We start from the raw sequence: 18,497 nt of genomic DNA on the forward strand, positions 1-18,497 counted from the left end.
GAGAAAAAAACTTAATTTGACCCCAATATGAGCCAACCTAGCCCCGGTCTAAGTTTGGTTTCATTTTTACAAGTCTTGTTGTGTTGCCATTCATTTTGTAATTTCTTTGAAACTACTTTGGCCTTGATTCTGAAAGTTGTGCCCTCAGCTGCAAAGATATTCCTAAATCACATCCTAAATTTTCAGCTCCATAGCTTGCTTATTCTGGCCAGGGCTGGTCTTTGAACTTGGAGCTGTTGGCTGCAAAATCATGACTTTTTGTCGATTTTGTCCTCTTTCGTCGCTTTTGGCACAGTTGTACCACTCTTGGAAATGTCTCTCATTTCTCCAAAAATGTCCAGATATCACTTTCCTTTGTTGGAGAGTTGTGGGATATCATCTACATTAGTTTGAAAAAATTCTCAAAATTGTAACCCCTGAAATCTACCTTCATTTACACTACATTTTGGGTCAATTTAGTGAAAAATTTTAATGTGCTCAAATCACTCTAATTCATTTAGAATATTGTATTGCTGATGATTTAAGGTCAAAACAAGCTAAAATAATAAGAAAAAAACTTAATTTGACCCCAAAAGAAGCCAACCTAGCCCCGGTCTAAGTTCGGTTTCATTTTTACAAGTCCTGTTGTGTTGCAATTCATTTTGTAATTTCTTTGAAACTACTTAGGCGTTGATTCTGAAAGTTGTGCCCTCAGCTGCAAATATATTCCTAAATCACATCCTAAATTTTCAGCTGCATAGCTTGCTTATTCTGGCCAGGGCTGGTCTTTGAACTTGGTGCTGTTGGCTGCAAAATCATGACTTTTTGTCGATTTTGTCCTCTTTCGACGCTTTTGGCGCAGTTGAACACTCTTGGAAATGTCTCTCATTTCTCCAAAAATGTCCAGATATCACTTTCCTTTGTTGGGGAGTTGTGGGATGTCATCTAGATTAGTTTGAAAAAATTCTCAAAATTGTAACCCCTGAAATCTACCTTCATTGAGACAAGACCACTAATGAATATTCATAGGTTGGAGGGATGAGGCCTATCGATTAGACGAGTGCATGTTTTTAACTCTCAAGTACATATTTGGAGAGGTATTGAAAAAATATTTGTTGTGGCAAGTCTACATATATAAGGAAATTATTTGATGAAAAAATTAATTTCGAATTTTGCTAATTGGGTAATAGGGGGCGTGTTTTGAGTTTTTTCTGCCAGTTGGCTGAAAAGAGTGGAAATATCAATGTCTGTCTAATTTGTTGATTATCAAAAAATTTCCGTGGTCAACTACCAGTTTATTTTTCACCATTTACTTGCCCGACTGTCCAGAATATCATATCAAAATTTCAGATTCACAGCCCCACGCAGTATTTGATGCGTCGCGGTCAAACATTGACAATTTAACTGCTAAAAGGCTTAAAAAAATCAGTGGTGGTTTTGTCTTAGGTGGCCAGGTTGGCCAGTATTCGGCCATTTTGATGCTGTTGTCTGCATGAGAAGGACATTCTCAGTGTGTGTGCTAACAAGAGTGAAACTTGGGGTGAGTTGTAGCTGTTAGTTAGTGGTAGTTTACTTGTACTTGCTGTAGAGAGCCTAGGCGTTATGGTGTTTATGCAGTTTGTAGAGAAACTGTCATGCTTGTGTGTAGTATTGTGTACAGGCAGTTGTAAAGCCTGCAGGCTGTATAGAGCCTAGTGTATTGTGTACATGCAGCCTGTAGAGAGGTTGACTTGTATGGGTATGTGTAAGCCAATATGTATTGGCCAGGTTGTTGAGGTTTAAAGCTGAACTGTCAAGTATTTTCTGATGTGGTGTTGTGATTGTATATTTTGGTGTATTTGTAATCATGTTGGATATAATGTCTTTCAGTATCTGTGTATTGTCAAGCGAATAAATGGTGCTAGCTGTTAAACGACTTACGGCTGATGAGTTTTGTATTCGTAGCGTACCCAGTGAGGGCCAGGGTCCGTGACAATTGGCGACCTTCCCAGGACTCTAAATACGATATCGATCGGTAGGCATAACGTGTAACGAGTCAGTACGACAACGATTGGAAAGGCGTAACGTGTAATGATTCAATACGATATCGATTGGAAAGGCGTAACATATCACATGTAACGATATGAAGTGAAACGAAGTGTGATGTTTCTTGTTGTTCTTGTGATGTTTCTTGTGTTCCGGTGATCGGTTTGGCCTAGGCCGACGAGTAGTGGTATATGCTGCAGCTGCCGCAAAAAGGAGGTCTTGGAGGAGCAAACGATACTGGATTGTGGAACATTCTCGTGTGTGACAGTGACACTGGTAGTTGGATGGTGTATGGTATTGTGTGTAAAATGGTTTTGACTTGTCTGTAAATAGTTAATAAAATTTGTAAATATTTAATCGTATCATTATGTTTGACTGCATTATTGTGATTTGTAACGGTTGTATCAAGGGATACTGCCTTGTGTAGTGTGTTAGGACACTGGTATAAGGCACTGGTATTTGTGTCACGTGTGTACAGTATAGTGTGTTAGGACACTGGTATTTTTGGTTAAAGATTTCATTGTGTCTGGCACAGTTCTGTTACTTGTAGCGATAGTCACTAAGTTAGTGCAGTGGTGCAGTAGTGTTGAAGTGTAGTGTGGTGCGTCGTGTGAGTGTGAGACTGAGACCGCATCATTTTTCAGCATTATTTTCAACATTATTTTCAGGATAAGGACGACCTCAACAAGTTGCTCGAGGCAGGGAGAGAGCTTGGGTATACAGCCAGTGGACTCACCTCATTACCAGCAATCCCCAACTTTATTATGCTGCTGCTAAATGCAGGCGCTACGATCGAGTTTGACACGTGACCCAATTTAGCCAATCAGAGCGTTCATCGAATAATAAAATATATTTTTAGTACAAGAAATCAATGCCTTTTGTCAGTTTTATACCTTCAAGTTGTGGGTTCACAATTTTGAATGTGTTCCAGCTCATCAAAAGAACAGGGTTTTGTCTAGAATCACGGTTTTCTGAGTTTCTCCTTGTCAACACTGTCAGGAACCCCCCCCCCCATCCTATCTACCTAGCCAACACCCAGACAGAGGTTACCAAATGACAGAGCTGAGAGAGCCCAAACATCTGAGGAATCCATGCAACAGCAAAAGCTTTGGCAAATATGCTGAAGAGAAGGATGCAATATAATATTTCGGGCTTGGTCACCCGCCTACCCCCCCCCTGACATGACCCTTCCCAGCCCTAGTGTCCTTAATTGAACCATCCAAAGCTAGGGATCTTAGGCCATAAAGTGGACAAATAAAGCAAGAAGTTATCAAAGGGCAGTCATTCTCATATCTTCAAAGATCACTTGAGGTCCAGCTTTTCATGTATGTTGATGTTTGGACATATATTCTCTCCTCAAATCCACTTGGGACGCCAATTTGGACCCCCCTGTGGACATGGAAAAATTTTCAATTTTCCCAATGGCATGTGTTTCAGTATACTCAGTATGATGCTGCCTTCTGCAGGAGCTATCGGCAAACTAAATTTGCAAATTCTATGTGATTCAAAAAGGCCACAGAAGTCGGCCAATTTTCATGTTTTCTTAGAATTTACATTAGGAAAAATTGCAATTCACGTGGTATTTTCAACCCATAGGTGGACATGGAAAAATTTTCACCAATCAACTCAAAATTTGGCATGCAAATGCCTTGATAGTCATAGAATCACATACGCTATCGGCAACTAGGCTTTAGTTACACAGAAAGCCGTGAGATGTCTCTCACCTCGATCTGCTATAGAAAACGTATGCTTGGCTCTGGAAGGGAGTTTGGCGCATGCGCAGCTAAAAGGTTGGGAATTGCTGGTAATGTGAAAAGACAAGGTAAAATGGGCAATGACGAACGAGGAAACTAGAATGAATTAAACGAATATTGGGCAAGACTGCAATAGCAAACCCAATCCTGTCCATATTTGCTGAGATTCACCTTGATCAAATTGACCGACTGAATTTGATGCCCAACATCACGAGAACCATGATTTCAACAGACTAATAATTTTTCCGGTCAATGATGTTGCTGCAATACAGATAATGACATCAGGGACACCAAAATCAAAACATGCTGAAAGAGGACTTCCGCTAATTGTCACGGCATCTTAATTCATTAGGGGCAAACACACTATGAAATGAGTTGCCGCACAACTTACTACCATCAAGTGGCGGCGACCTGACCTGGATGGAACCATTGTTTTGAAGTAAAGCAAAATCGTCTTGAAGGGGCAAGAAATAGCGCAAATCCGTTTTTGTTGACTTCCCCTATAAATTGCTGACAATTGCTGCATGATTGTATGTACAACACAATCCTCTGATACAAAGAAGGAAGGTAATCCGATTTTCGAAGAGTAAGAAACGACCCTGGTGATTTGCAGTGACAGAATTGTGAAATCGACTAAGGTAGCTTTAAAGAGATTCCCTGGATTCATCTGCATTGCTGTGAGAAGGTTGGCAACAAGACTATATAAGGACACTAGTTTCACTTTTGAGGGTTAGTTAGTGAAAGCCAGGAGTCCAGTTTTAAGCCTCACACAGTGATTTTGTTCAAACACAAATTGAGTAATATAGATCGTTCTCACATGTTCAAAATTATTAAGTCAACAAATATGGTTAATGTTGTCGAGATGTTTAGGTGACCAGAGAAAAGTAAACATTTGGTCAGACTAACCCTACTTTTGGGACTGGGAATGTTTAATGAACTTGGGGTTGTTAATTTTTAAAACCAGAGGTCCTGTATGGTCCAAGGTGTAACGATATCATGCAGTGAGCTAGTAACATACCCCGAACCAATAAGATAGAAAGAGGGATGTGGAGGACCCCCCCCCCCCACATCCTGACTCTTATGCGTTTGCGTCACCACTATTGAGCTCCACAAACCCATGACGGATTCCATCGATTATCCTGTTTTCTCAACTCGCTCTCAGTCATGGATATTTCAAATCGTATTTTTGCTCAGGATTGGCTACTATTGTTGTTGCTGAGATCATTGTTCTGATTGGTCCAAAATCAAGGTTACTTGCCTTGGCCAAAAAAGCAACTTCTGAGGCGGTAAATGACAAGGGTTTGGGTGAGTGATTACCAATCTCAAAACATTGCCCCCCTCCCCTGACACACATGACAACATTCAACAGTGCATCCCCTCACCGTAATTCCTAAAAAAAATTTGATTTCCTGCTGCCTATTATATCCGGCACTTAACGAGCACCTCTACATTGGTGTGTATGTCGGCCGGGTGATCAGCTGTAGCACTGTCCAGTTTTGTGCGTTTTTACCTGTTTTGGACAAAATCTAAATATTTCGAAATGATCTGACTAAACTTCAGGACTGAGAATAAGAAATTCAAGAAGTCGAGGAAGTTGGGAAGAGAGGGAGCGACCGGAGAAACTCCGTGCTCCCTACACCAGTCTCGAAAGACGTCCCACTTGCTGTCGTATGAAGCAAGGGTAGACTGTCTCTGTGGCTGAGCGAATTTACGGATAACGTCTTCCGAAAAGCCTCTCTCTCAGAGGAAACACCTGATAGTCCCTGATAGAAAGAAGGGTCTTGATGATAGACCCGGCCGATCGGGTGATACAACAGACGGTCCCACCCCGGCAGACGGCGGGGCTGGTCCGTCAGGAGCTCCAGCAGGACCGGGAACCAAGCCTGGTTCGGCCAGCTTAGGGCTATCAGAGAAACTCTGGCCCCAGAACTGGCCACTTTGTTTAGTACCGGAAGCAACAGAGGGGTTGGCGGGAATGCATAAGCATTGAGACCGTCCCAGGAGGCAGAAGGCTGTCCACTCCCAAGGCCTCCTCGTCTGGAAGAGGCGAATAATACAGGGCGAGTCTCTTGTTTAGCTGAGTCGCGAACAAGTCCACAAACAGGGCATCCCACATCCCCGCCAGGTGGGAGACCACCTCGCGGTGAAGGGTCCATTCCGTCAAAACCAGGAGATCCGCCCTGGAAAGGGCGTCGGCAAGGATGTTCCTCTTGCCTGGGATGTGACGGGGGAGGAGCTGAATGTTCAAGCGGCAACAAAGCTGCAGGAGCTCCCAAGTGAGGTGACACAAAGTGTCAGACCTCCACCCCCTTGTCTCCGGATAAAAGCGACTATGTCGAATTGTCGGAGAAGAGAGAAACTCACTGCCAGGATGACAGCCTGCATCTCGAGAATATTGATCGAGAGGCGGGAAATTTCCGCTGACCACGTGCCCTTGGCGGTCAGGTCCCCTTCATTCAGATGGCCCCCCCAGCCATAATGGGAGGCGTCCGTGAACAGGGATATCAGAGGGGACAGAGGACTGAGCTGCACTCCGCGGAGGAGCTCCGTCTCGGACCCCCAGAACTTCGAGACCTCCTCCAGGAGAAAATTCGGGATTGAAATTTGACGATCGAGAGGGTCCGAAAAGGGACGCCAACACGAAAGGAGGAGAAGCTGGAGGGGGCGCATGTACAGGCGGCTGAGATGGACCTGGTCCGCCCCCGAATTGAGCAGGCCCAGCAGAGACAGAAACTGTCGAGCTGAGACGCTGTCTTGACAGCGAAATACCCCGACCAGGGACCGGATTTTGACAATCTGGCAACCCCTCTTAGAAGGGTCACTTGGGCTGCCCGCTGCACCCGTCCCTACCAGAGGAGCGGTGGCGCTTATTGGAGCAGAGGGAGGGAGCCTCAGTCTCTGCCTGCCCTTGGGAACGAAAGGACGAGAGGCCACGAGGGGCTGAGGAGCCTCGAGGGCGTCGGTTCTCTGCCTGACGCTACCTACCCGCAGACCAAGAAGAGGACTGTGGGCGGGGGCGGCCATAGGAGCCGAAGTAGACTCCGCAAGGCAGTCCGACTGCATCTGGGCACCTAAGGTGTACAGGATGGAGTCGTGGAATAAGAAAGGGCCGCCCAAGGTCCTTAAAGCCCCCTGCAAAAACCGGGCACGGACCATGCTTAACCCCAGGCTCTTAAGCACCGCGTTAGCAGCCTGCTTCGTGACCAGATCATTGGCGTGCTGCAGAGACTGTTGGAGGGACAGGGCAAGAGTGCGCTGGTCCTCTGAATCGTCGGCTGCCAATGACCTGGACAGGGCACAGAGGGACAGGTCGGCGTACGACAACACCGCCTGAGCCTCCTTGGCCAGGGCCTCATCGTTCTTCACGTCCTTGACGGACGGAGACGCGAGGGGAGTACCAATCCGGTGAGTTAAATGTCGTTCTTAGGAGGAGACAAAGACACCGGATCAGATCCCGACGGTGAGACTCAATAGTAATCGGGTCGATACGCAAGGCCTGGGGGAGGGGGGAAGATGTGGTGAAACGCTTCCCAGCCTGCATCTAGGCACCCAGCCCGGTCGACGGTAAGGTCGAGACCAAGGCACGCTGGTGACCCCCGCAGGACGCTGCTGTGTCCCTGAGAGCTGAATCCAACCAGGTGGAGGCTTGAATCAGGGCCGGGGACAACGACAATTCTTTAAATGCCCGGTGTGGGACCGTGTCCGGTTCCTGCTCGGTGGAATCCCCGAAAAGATCAGGGGGAACCCGACCGAGCGCGGGGTTAACCGACGGGAGAGGGAAAGTCTCCAGTGGCGCATACTGCCGAACTAGAGCATGAAGATCGCGCATGCCTGCCACCATGGGGGCTCCTCACTCCCCGAGGGGAAATCGGCCTGAGAGGCCAGGCCGGAAAGGGAATGTGCGTCAGAGAAATCGCACTACATAGGCCGATGACCTAGGTCGAAAGCCACCGTCTGCTCGACCTGGCGCGTCGCTGACTGTTCCTGGAGATTCCTACTCTCCAGGTGGTCTGTGAGGCACTGAATCATCTGCCTCTGATCAACTGTAAGGCCAGCGGAAGATTTAGGGTGAGGGTCGCGAATGGTCTCCCATGGGGTAGGCATGGGAGAGGGGGGAGGGGGGCGAGTCTGTGAAACAGACCCGTCCGCAAACCCAGCATGGCCAGACGGGTCAGGGTGGGGGCGTACCAGTGAAACGGTAGGCCTAACCGCACCCAAGGCGGGGGGGGGGGGGGGGCACGTGGATCCCTTGCCCGCACATAATGCACCCTAACCAAGCCCCTGACTATACCAGGCACGACACCTGCCGGCAGGGAAAAGGGCGGCTGGGACGGGGCAGTGAACCGCGGCCCTACAACACCAGGGGACGCCAAAGGAGGGACCGTCGTCCCTAGGGAGGGACGAGGAGTCGGGCATCCTGCCCGCCGAAGAAGAGGGGGCGGATGAAGTCTTGCGGAGCATCCCTGAAACAGGGTCACCGATGCTCGACGTCAAGACCTCCCCAGGGGGCACACCCCCAAAAGGGGGGTTCCCAGCCTGGGGGATGGGGTCGGGTGAGGGCAAAACCTCTCCAGAGCCCCGAGGACCTCGCCGCTGAACAGCAGGAGTCCCAGCGGAGGAGAAGGAGGGGGGAGACGAAGACTTCCCCCGACCAGGCTTTCTAGGCCCTCTTAGCACCGACTTCTTCAACTTCTTTCCAGAAGCACCGGGAGGAGGAGAAGTCGCCCCGGGGGTGGAACAACAGGACTGATCCAACAGGGCCTGACTTGTCATTACCCTGACCCGGGGAAGAAACGGGGTGGGGACTATGAATCCCCGACACACCGAACGCCGAGCCATCACCAACCCGGAAGGGAAGAAGGCCAGGAGACACGGTGGTAACCCCAAAGAAAACAAAAAAGATAATAAGTAATGGAATGAAACAATCCTAATATAATATAATATCTAAATCGCAGGGTGAACGGGTCATGCGACAAGAAGCCCGGGAAGATACTGGAAAAGAATTTTTGAGAAGCGGACAAAAACCAATCACAAAGACAACAAGAGGCCCAAGGGCCTGGCGCTCAGCTGGATGAACTAATAACATAGGACTGAGGGTGTAAAGTAGTAAATATCGGCTTTATACTACTGTTTGAAGGTCAAGAGAACACGTTATACCACTAAAATTTCCAATACAGAGCTGCCAGCTGGATGAAACATGATTGAACTAATCAGCCATGGTATGTAAATATTACAGGCAAGGAGGATACCGCGGTGACGTCACATCACGTGATCCCGACCCATATTAGTGATCGCTATGGCCAATCAGATTCAGTCTACTGACAGCACCAGCACTGAACACATCTCCACGTCTCGCTGTCTGGTGCGCTCCTGTACACAAAAACACCAATAGACATGAAATATTGCAATACCTAGTATGGATTCTTCCTGTGTAAAATAAAATTTACAGAGCAGATTAACTTCCACGAATAAAAAAGACGTTTGACGTGGCCAAAGTGCGGAAATAATGTCTCCGCTAAAATACACTACGAAATACACTAGGCAATGCACTACGCAATATACAGTAGAGATGCAGTTAAGTTTGTTATTGTTTTGACTTAGAAGCCCACCCATATCATAATATATTCATGTATTCATGAAGTATGAACTCATTTCTGTCCCATACAACTCTAAGAACAGTCAATTTCTCCTTAAATCATCACCAAAACCGCGATATCCGCAGGAAGATTTCGTTCTAGTGTCCGAAAATGCATGATCTTACAGGGGCGCTAACTCGACAAATAGAGGGGATCTATGGGGATCTATGCGAGTTTTAGGTATTACAGGTCTCGAACTTGTAAAATCTGTAAACATGCCTCCAAATCCCATTATGATAATGAAGAGATTGCCCCATATCTGGGAGACTGTTTTGAAACCATCGCTAATTTTGGAAGATCGGTGCCGGCTATTTGGTTTAAAAAACCCTATTTTTCCCCATCAAAACAGCACTTTTCATTATTCAAATGATAGCTTATTGTCTGAAGACTTATTTCATAGCAGAAAAGTACTAATAACTCTGACTTGATGCGAAAAATCTAACTTTTTTGATGACTTGATTTTCCCTTGGCCGTGGATCGAGTTTGTTTACAATATGCAGCGCCATCTTGGAAAAGCCGTGACGTCACCGCGGTATCCTCCTTGTATTACAGGAGGCAACGGAAGATATCCCTAGTTCAGTATGTTGTATCGGTAGCTTTACAGAAAAGAAGTGTCAGAGAGGATGATACTTCTCCATAGACAGCTGTGGTATGTCCAGGCTGGGTTGTACAGCACAAGGATACAAAATGCTGTCTGTAATTGAGAGGTATCCTGATTGTACAGAGGTCAAAATAAATAGAAATGACCAGTTTGGGACTAACACCACTGTCTTTTTTTTTAATAAGGTAGAGATTACAGGAGTCAACAAAATTAATTTTATTGAGAAAATTGACCTGTCCTGCAGGTGATTTGAATTTACAATACAAAGGGTCGTTTTTCATGACATTGTGCTCTACTGCATATCCCTAGTGAGTCTATCGGGAACCAATCTATCCTTGGCGCACACAGGTTCAAATTGGCTATATCTTGAATAGATTGAATTGCGATGAAAATCTAATGCAATAAAGGAGCAATATCGAAGAGAAAAATTAATCAAACCATTTGTCTACAGATTCGGACCCTGAAATGGTGTGATGTATGCGTGCATATAAAAGTATATCGATTGGTCCGATAGAGATGATGAGGCAAGGTCAATATGCCTTGTTCCTCAGTCAGCAATATGCCCCTTTTTATACGGAGAAGAAGGAGAACCCAGATAGGCCTTCACATGTTGGCTCCCAAATGGCTCAAACCAACTGTACTATCATCACTACTATAAATTTAAAATGCGTGCTCCTCCTACATGTAGCAATGTCTCGGCCAAAAAGGCACTTAGTCGACAGGCAAGCTAGAAGTTCAGCACCGTGAGCAGCTCCTTGGTAAGGCCATGTCAGGTTCCTCGCGCCTCTTCAGATACATCAAGTATTGAAAGCTGTGGTGAGCACATAAAAAGACCATGGTCACCTTAATTTGAAAATCCCTTCATAATCAAGGGCTACCTCATGACCTCCGACTAAAACAGCACCCATAAACAATAGACCACCAATTTGACCCCAGCTCCTAACTGCGGGAAAACCCAAGTCCAGCAACCAAAAGTACCAAAAATACATTTTTGTTTACATTTGAACTGCATACATGCGTTTGTTTACAATTTCATTTCCCGCGAAATCTCGAAAATCAGATGACCTGCAATCATGGATTGAAAATAACATTAACCTGGGTTCAGCAGGTCAGCAGGTATACCGGCTGTTCCAATCATCCCCCTACAGCCAGCTGTTCAAAAGGTAATGTTATTCACCCCACAGGGAGTGCAGGTAATTGATTAAGCCCCTACATAACTTAACAGCAATGGCTTGGCTTCTGTTCTGTGAGTGGTAAGGAGAATTGACAGTTTTTTTATGGGAGTAACATTATTGTGTTGCTCAAAACGTCTACTTTTTACTCATGTAAGAATCGTAGTACTAATAATAACTTCAAATTATTTTCCGAATATGATAACACAACACGCATCTTCATGATCATGATCTTTCTCAAACTAACTGAATGACCTAATCGCCATGGACGCGCAACCACATATCAATCCGCCCAGACGATCGACACATCCATTCGATTCGATAACACTCGATACAGTTTGATAAATAAACAAAGTTTTCGTGCTTTTAGCTGTCAACATCAATGGCTATAATATACTCCTGCAGAATAGTAGAACTAATAGAACTAATTTCCGAAGTTTCCAATAGTTTGAACACAAATCAGAACATCACCCATCAGCTGGACTCAGATCTGCATAAATTACGATAAATAATGAGGTTGTCGCTTCAATTTCGCAAAGAAAGTTGACTCCATTCGAAGGTTGTTTTGACCAAATTCCGTTGAACTCATCGTTATGAGGGCATTTGAACACATTTTCGTTGATCTTTTCTATAAACGTGTGAAGTTTCGTACCAAAATACATTTCCGTAAAGGCTTAAATAAGAAAATTTGTTAATTACAAAATCATCGCTCCGGTAGAAATAACAAGAGGCCCAAGGGCCTGGCGCTCAGCTGAAATGTGTTGCAAACCAAACTCAGATAACGGTACCATACAGTATAATTGACAAATACGCAATTTTTTCTTTTGTTGGATACCAAACATGACATCCTTAGGCCTACCCGTCTTTAAGTAGGTCATGAAAGTAGGTCAGCACATTTTGACTCTTCATTACCCTTAGTTTGATACCACACACGACACCCTTAGGCCTACCCGTCTTTAAGTAGGTCAGTAGGTCATGAAAGTGGGCCAACGCATTTTGACTCTTCATTACCTTTAGTTTGATACCAAACACGACACCCTTAGGTACACCCATCTTTAAGTAGGTCAGTAGGTCATGAAAATGGTCAACGCAATTTGACTCTACATTACCTCCAGTTTGATACCAAACACGACACCTTTAGGTCTACCCGTCTTTAAGTAGGTCAGTAGGTCATGCGAGTGGGTCAGCGCCATTTGACTCATTTACTACAGTGCTACAATGTCTCTTATCTGCCTGTGACACTTTTCACTACTATTCCACTCTTATTAGGCAACAATGCTGTCTCTGACTTGATTGTGACAATGTCTTTTATCTTGCTGTGACACTATTCACTACTATTCAATCTGCTGTCTCTGACTTGATTGTGACAATGTCTTTTATCTTGCTGTGACACTATTCACTACTATTCAATCTTATTAGGCAACAATGCTGTGTCTGACTGGATTGTGACGTGATGCTCTCTTGCACTTCACCTTCCTCTATCCTATCAATGAGTCTGCAATGCTGTCTCAGGCAAAATTGAATTTATGCAGCTTTAAAGGGAGACTATAGAGACTATTGGTCAACTTTAGCTGACTAATAAACATAGTAAGGACATTAGGTCATGCTAGATTCATTACTGAATGTATATCCTGGTACAAGTCTGACTAGTTTGGACGAACTGTGAGAGGTGAGACCCTTTGACTACTTTGTGTAACTTTATCTTGCCTACCAAGCTGCTACCTATAGTGTCCCTTTAATTGTTACTGGTGGTCCATTAGTGCGTTTCCTGCAACAACCAGATTTAGTATTACCTTTCACCTATAGGCTCCCTTGGTCCAGGCACAAATCCAGCTGTTCTTCACTGGGCAATGAAACTCACCTGTCTTTAGCCCATCAGCTAAACTAAGGATGCCTAGAAGCTGAGCACTGAGACAGACCGGCTGTCTCGGGACTGCAGTTTTATTTTGGGAGCAGAGTTAATATGGGGAAGCCTGCAATGGTTAGATAGCTGCAAAATTAGGCCTACAACCTGCAAGAGAACGAAATTAGGCGCTGATTGGCCAAGATAACCTCAAAGATATTAGTAGGCTGCGCAACTATTATCAGAAAGTTCCCTAAAAAGAATAAGGTGCACTGCACAACCGTGACTTTGTAGCGAAAAAAGGGTACCATAATAGTACTTAGTAATGGTTTGAATTTCCCGCGCGCGGGGAATCATTTTCATTGATGGTACGACAGGTGGCTCTCCGAGCGCCAATCACTATATCGAAAATAATCACCAAAAAAGCCGTGATTCCGGATGATTAGACTAATAGTGCGAGCTCCTCACTTCCAGACTTCGTCACTACGAACCTGATTAACCAAATTTTGCCGGTATGAAGGCATGACAATGATTAAACGCATCTAAATCTCCGCGGAACCGGACGCCTCGTCTCACGGCATCAGATAATGTCAACCTCGGCTATTCATCGGCGATGTACCAACCTTGTTTTCACCCCTCGATCTTTGCTCAAAAGACAAGTTAGACCCCAGAAATACCATAAATAGTAAATATCTTTATTATTCAACAACTCACTCTCCTCTGAATCTCAAGAACTATATAATGATTCTGTACTTTTACCAGTTTTTTACCAACGTTTTACCAGTTTACGGACTTATCTCACTAATGAACATTCCAGGTATCTCTGTACCTATCTATTAGTACAGCCCAATAGTATACTTGGGTCACCTGCAGACGAGATGTCTGATCTGCGTAAATAACAATCGTAATGAGATCGTCGCTTCAATATTTCCAACAGAAAGTAGACTCAATTCGAAGGTTGTTTTTACCAAATTCAGTTCAGCCCGTCGTTATAGGGGCATGTGAACACATCCTGCTGGATCTTTTCAATCCAACTATGATGTTTCGTGCTTTTTATTCAATTTATTTTCTATATCATTATTGAACTTATCATCCCATTTCAATGCCACTTGTAGTTGAGCCCTTTCGATGGGCCTTAAGTTCAGAAATTGTGTAAATCATAAAAAGTAAATTCTCGTCAGTGCAAACACGAACTATTTATTCCGGCGGTAGAATCTCTCATCAATACCAGCAACCTCGACTCGCTACCACGTCAAGATTGGATCATTAATCTCACAATCGGTGAATAGTTGACATTCTGCAATGCTTGTATCCATTCCGCTACTCATCAACGAAGCCTAAGTTTATAAACTTTCGCAGCAAAAATATGTATTTTGTCAAATACGCGACCATTTCCCCGCAAGGTTTTCCTCTTGATACACCCAGGTATTCAGCAATATGCCAATGCATAGTGTAATCTATTCGGTATTGTACTGTGCTAAACCTGGAGCGAGGCTGCGTCGATCTGTCCCCTCAAGTGATTACAATACATTCGTCTCCTGAAAGCACGATGGCGGCGCTGCTGAATGAATGAATGGGCTGGGCGGAGACGAATCTAATAATGAGGTTGTTGCTTCAATTTCGCGAAGAAAGAATACTCCATTCGAAAGTTGTTTTTACCAAATTCCGTTAAACCCATCGTTCTGAGGGCATTTGAACACTTTCGGGTTGATCTTTTCTATTACCGTGTGAAGTTTGGTACCAAAGTACATTTCCGTAAAGGTTTAAATAAGAAAATTTGTAACTTACAAAATCATCGCTCCTGTAGAAATAAAAAGGTCACCGCCATTTTCTTGATGATAGTACTCCAGGTAACCTCCACCGCGCAGTGGAGGGTCGAGCCGCCTCGTCAATTTACCCCAGACGAGCCGTTCATACAGTGAATGCACTGGCAATACCAGCAGTCCGGTATTCCCTGGTTCGAGGTTTTCATGTCAGTTCGCGGCGGGAAATTTAAAGCGGGGTCATCTGGGGTCAAACAACAGTTTTGCTCACTACCGCCAACTGGTGATATAAATCCACACTAATCTATTTCATATCAAAACTTCTGTATCATGAAGACCTTTTCAACTTTATTTCAAGCTTTTATCTGCTCGAATAGAGCGTCAAAAAATTGTTTTTTCATTTACGCCTTTTGCCCCCTGGGGAGCTGAATTTGAGTCGAATCGCCCAAATTTTTTTCTGTAAGCAACATTTTCTGCGGTGTTTATATACAAAACCATATTTGAAGTGCCTCGGCTATACGGTTACAAAATGCCCAACATGACTAGATGGATGGCAGGATGGAAGGACAAACACCAATCAATTAGCTATTTGACTAGCTCCGCTGACTTTGTCAGCTGAGCTAAAAAGGTCACCACCATTTTCTTGATGATAGTACTCCAGGTAACCTCCACCGCGCAGTGGAGGGTCGAGCCGCCTCGTCAATTTACCCCAGACGAGCCGTTCATACAGTGGATGCACTGGCAATACCAGCAGTCTGGTATTCCCTGGTTCGAGGTTAGTTCGCGGCGGGATATTTAAAGCGGAAACATCCGAGGTCAAACAACAATTTTGCTCACTACCGCCAACTGGTGATATAAATCGACACTAATCTATTTTATATCAAAACTTCTGTATCATGAAGACCTTTTCAACTTTATTTCAAGCTTTTATCTGCTGCTATAGAGTTTTAAAAAAATTGTTTTTTCATTTACGCATTTTGCCTCCTGGGGAGCTGAATTTGAGTCGAATCGCCCAAATTTTTTTCCGTAAGCAACATTTTCTGCAGTGTTTATAAGCAAGACTAGATTTGAAGTGCCTCAGTTCTACGATTACAAAATGCCCAACTTTGTCTACAGATGGCTAGATGGAAGGATGGGTGGAAGGATGGAAGGACGAACACCAATCGAATAGCTATTTGACTAGCTCCAGCTGAGCTAAAAATGAAGAGAAAATGAAAAATAGAACGATCTCACCCGTGTCCAGATACAATCTTCCAGAGAAAGGTGTCCCAGGGAGGTCCTTATTTAACCCAAATAAACTCCAATCGGCTGAATAGATGGGCAAAACTCGGTACAATGTTGAACAATGCGCCGAGGAAAAAGTACTGAGTAATGGCGGCTTTCACGAGGCAGAGGCTGTATTGTGGCACCGCCTAGGTGTAGCTACGTGAACTAGCTAATCATTTTTCTATTATAAATAGATTAAATTTTCCTCGGGTGTGTCCGATTAGAGTACACATGCAAAAGTCTGACCTGGGTAGAATATGAATTATTATGAGTTACTGTCACTTAGGCCGAAGTTACATAGACCTCATTCGTTCATTTCCCAGGACTCATTTTCCCCTTTTGCTTTCATTCCTCAGTGAATGCATGGCCTTGTGACGTGCATTCACCGAGGAATGAAAGAAAAACCTGGAAAGTGACTCGTGGTAAATGAACGAATGAGGTCTATGTAACTTCGGCCTTAGGGTACACATATACAGAGAATGGGATCAATAGCTTCAGTGGTAACAAAATGTGAACATTACATCATGACCGCTGTGACAAAAAGAAGGTCAAGGTCAAAACCCATACAAAACATTGGCATTTTTATGGTAGAGGTATCTGCCATAAAAATTTCAGGAAGCTGCAATCGAAATTGGTGGAGTTATTGCATTGTTTGTGTTTTCACATAGTGCCCCCTGGTGGCCAAACTGTAAATGAGAACATGCTAGATTTTGAATTCAAAATTACCAGTCATCTGTTCTTACTACCAAAAAAATAAGTAAAAAATAATAAGTGAGATATCGCACTTTTTGTGTTTTCGCATGACGCCCCCTGGTGGCCAAACCAGTAATGTTACAAGGCTCAATGTCGGATCATGAGTTACTGTCACCTAGGGTACACACGTACAGAGACTGGGATCAATACCTTCAGTGGTTACGGAATGTGAAAAATTCGTCATTTTACACAAACTTTGACCTCTGTGACCTTGAAGAGAAGGTCAAGGTCAAACCCGTACAACATATTATGTCCCCTCTCAAGAGGTATGTGCCGTAAAAATTTCAGCAAGCTGCGATCAAAAATTTTTGGAATTATTGCATTTTTGTGTTTTCACATAATGCCCCCTGGTGGCCAAACCATGAGTGAGATAACGCCAGATATTGAATTCAAATTTGCAAATCCCCTGTTCATACAACCAAAAAAATTTCAGTGAGCTGTGACCAATATTAAGCGAGATGCGAGATATCACACTTTTTGTGTTTTCCCTAACGCCCCCTGGTTGCCAAACCAGTAATGATATGAGGTTGAAAGTTGGTTTATGAGTTACTGTCACCTAGGGGTACACACGTACAGAGACTGGTATCAATAGCTTCCATGGTTACGAAATGTGACCATTTCGTCATTTTACACAAACTTTGACCTCTGTAACCTTGAAAAGAAGGTCAAGGTCAAAACCCATGTCTCCTCTCAAGAGGTATCTACAATAAAAATTTCAGCAGTCTGCGACCAATATTAACTGAGATATCACACTTTTTATGTTTTCACATAACGCCCCCTGGTGGCCAAACCAGTAATGATATAAGGTTGCAACTTGGTTTACAAGTTACTGTCACCTAGGGGTACACATATACCAAGACTGGTATCAATAGCTTCAGTGGTTACGAAATGTGAACATTTCGTCACTTTACACGAACTTTGACCTCTGTGACCTTGAAAAGAACGTCAAGGTCAAAACCCATACAATATATATTATGTCCCCTCTCAATAGGTATCTACAATAAAAATTTCAGCAAGATGCGATCAAAATTTGCGGAGTTATTGCATTTTTTGTGTCTTCACATATCGCCCCCTAGTGGCCAGTCCATAAGTCAAAATTGGACGAAACCTTGACGAGGAACGCCTACCCACCAGGGGGAGTCTACATATGAAATATGAACTTCCTAGCCCAAGCCGTTACTGAGAACAGCTCCGGACAAACTTGGCAGTCGTTCGTCACTTTACACGAACTTTGACCTCTGTGACCTTGAAAAGAACGTCAAGGTCAAAACCCGTACAATATATTATGTCCCCTCTCAATAGGTATCTACAATAAAAATTTCAGCAAGATGCGATCAAAATTTGCGGAGTTATTGCATTTTTTGTGTCTTCACATATCGCCCCCTAGTGGCCAGTCCATAAGTCAAAATGGGACGAAACCTTGACGAGGCACGCCTACCCACCAGGGGGAGTCTACATATGAAATATGAACTTCCTAGCCCAAGCCGTTACTGAGAACAGCTCCGGACAAACTTGGCAGCCGCCCGCCCGCCCGCCCGCCAAGGGGACGACAATATCCCTTTGCCCAATTCCGGCTGAGGGGTAAAAACTAAGACTGCGGCCTGGCGACCATGTTGAATTTTGGGTTGGGTCTAAAATTGATAGGGAACCTCCCCTACACTTGGCCATCACACCACAGACACAAGTTTCAGGTCTGTCACTCAGT

At 44.4% G+C, this 18,497-nt stretch overlaps 1 protein-coding gene across 1 annotated transcript in view; it reads right to left on the reverse strand.

The window, feature by feature from the left end:
- Positions 1–18,497, reverse strand: part of LOC135484794 (uncharacterized) — a 266,119-nt gene that overhangs the window by 69,309 nt on the left and 178,313 nt on the right. The gene's annotated exons all lie outside the window — the stretch shown is intronic.

Source organism: Lineus longissimus, chromosome 3, assembly GCF_910592395.1.
Source record: "Lineus longissimus chromosome 3, tnLinLong1.2, whole genome shotgun sequence".
In the NCBI taxonomy this organism is placed as follows: domain Eukaryota; kingdom Metazoa; phylum Nemertea; class Pilidiophora; order Heteronemertea; family Lineidae; genus Lineus; species Lineus longissimus.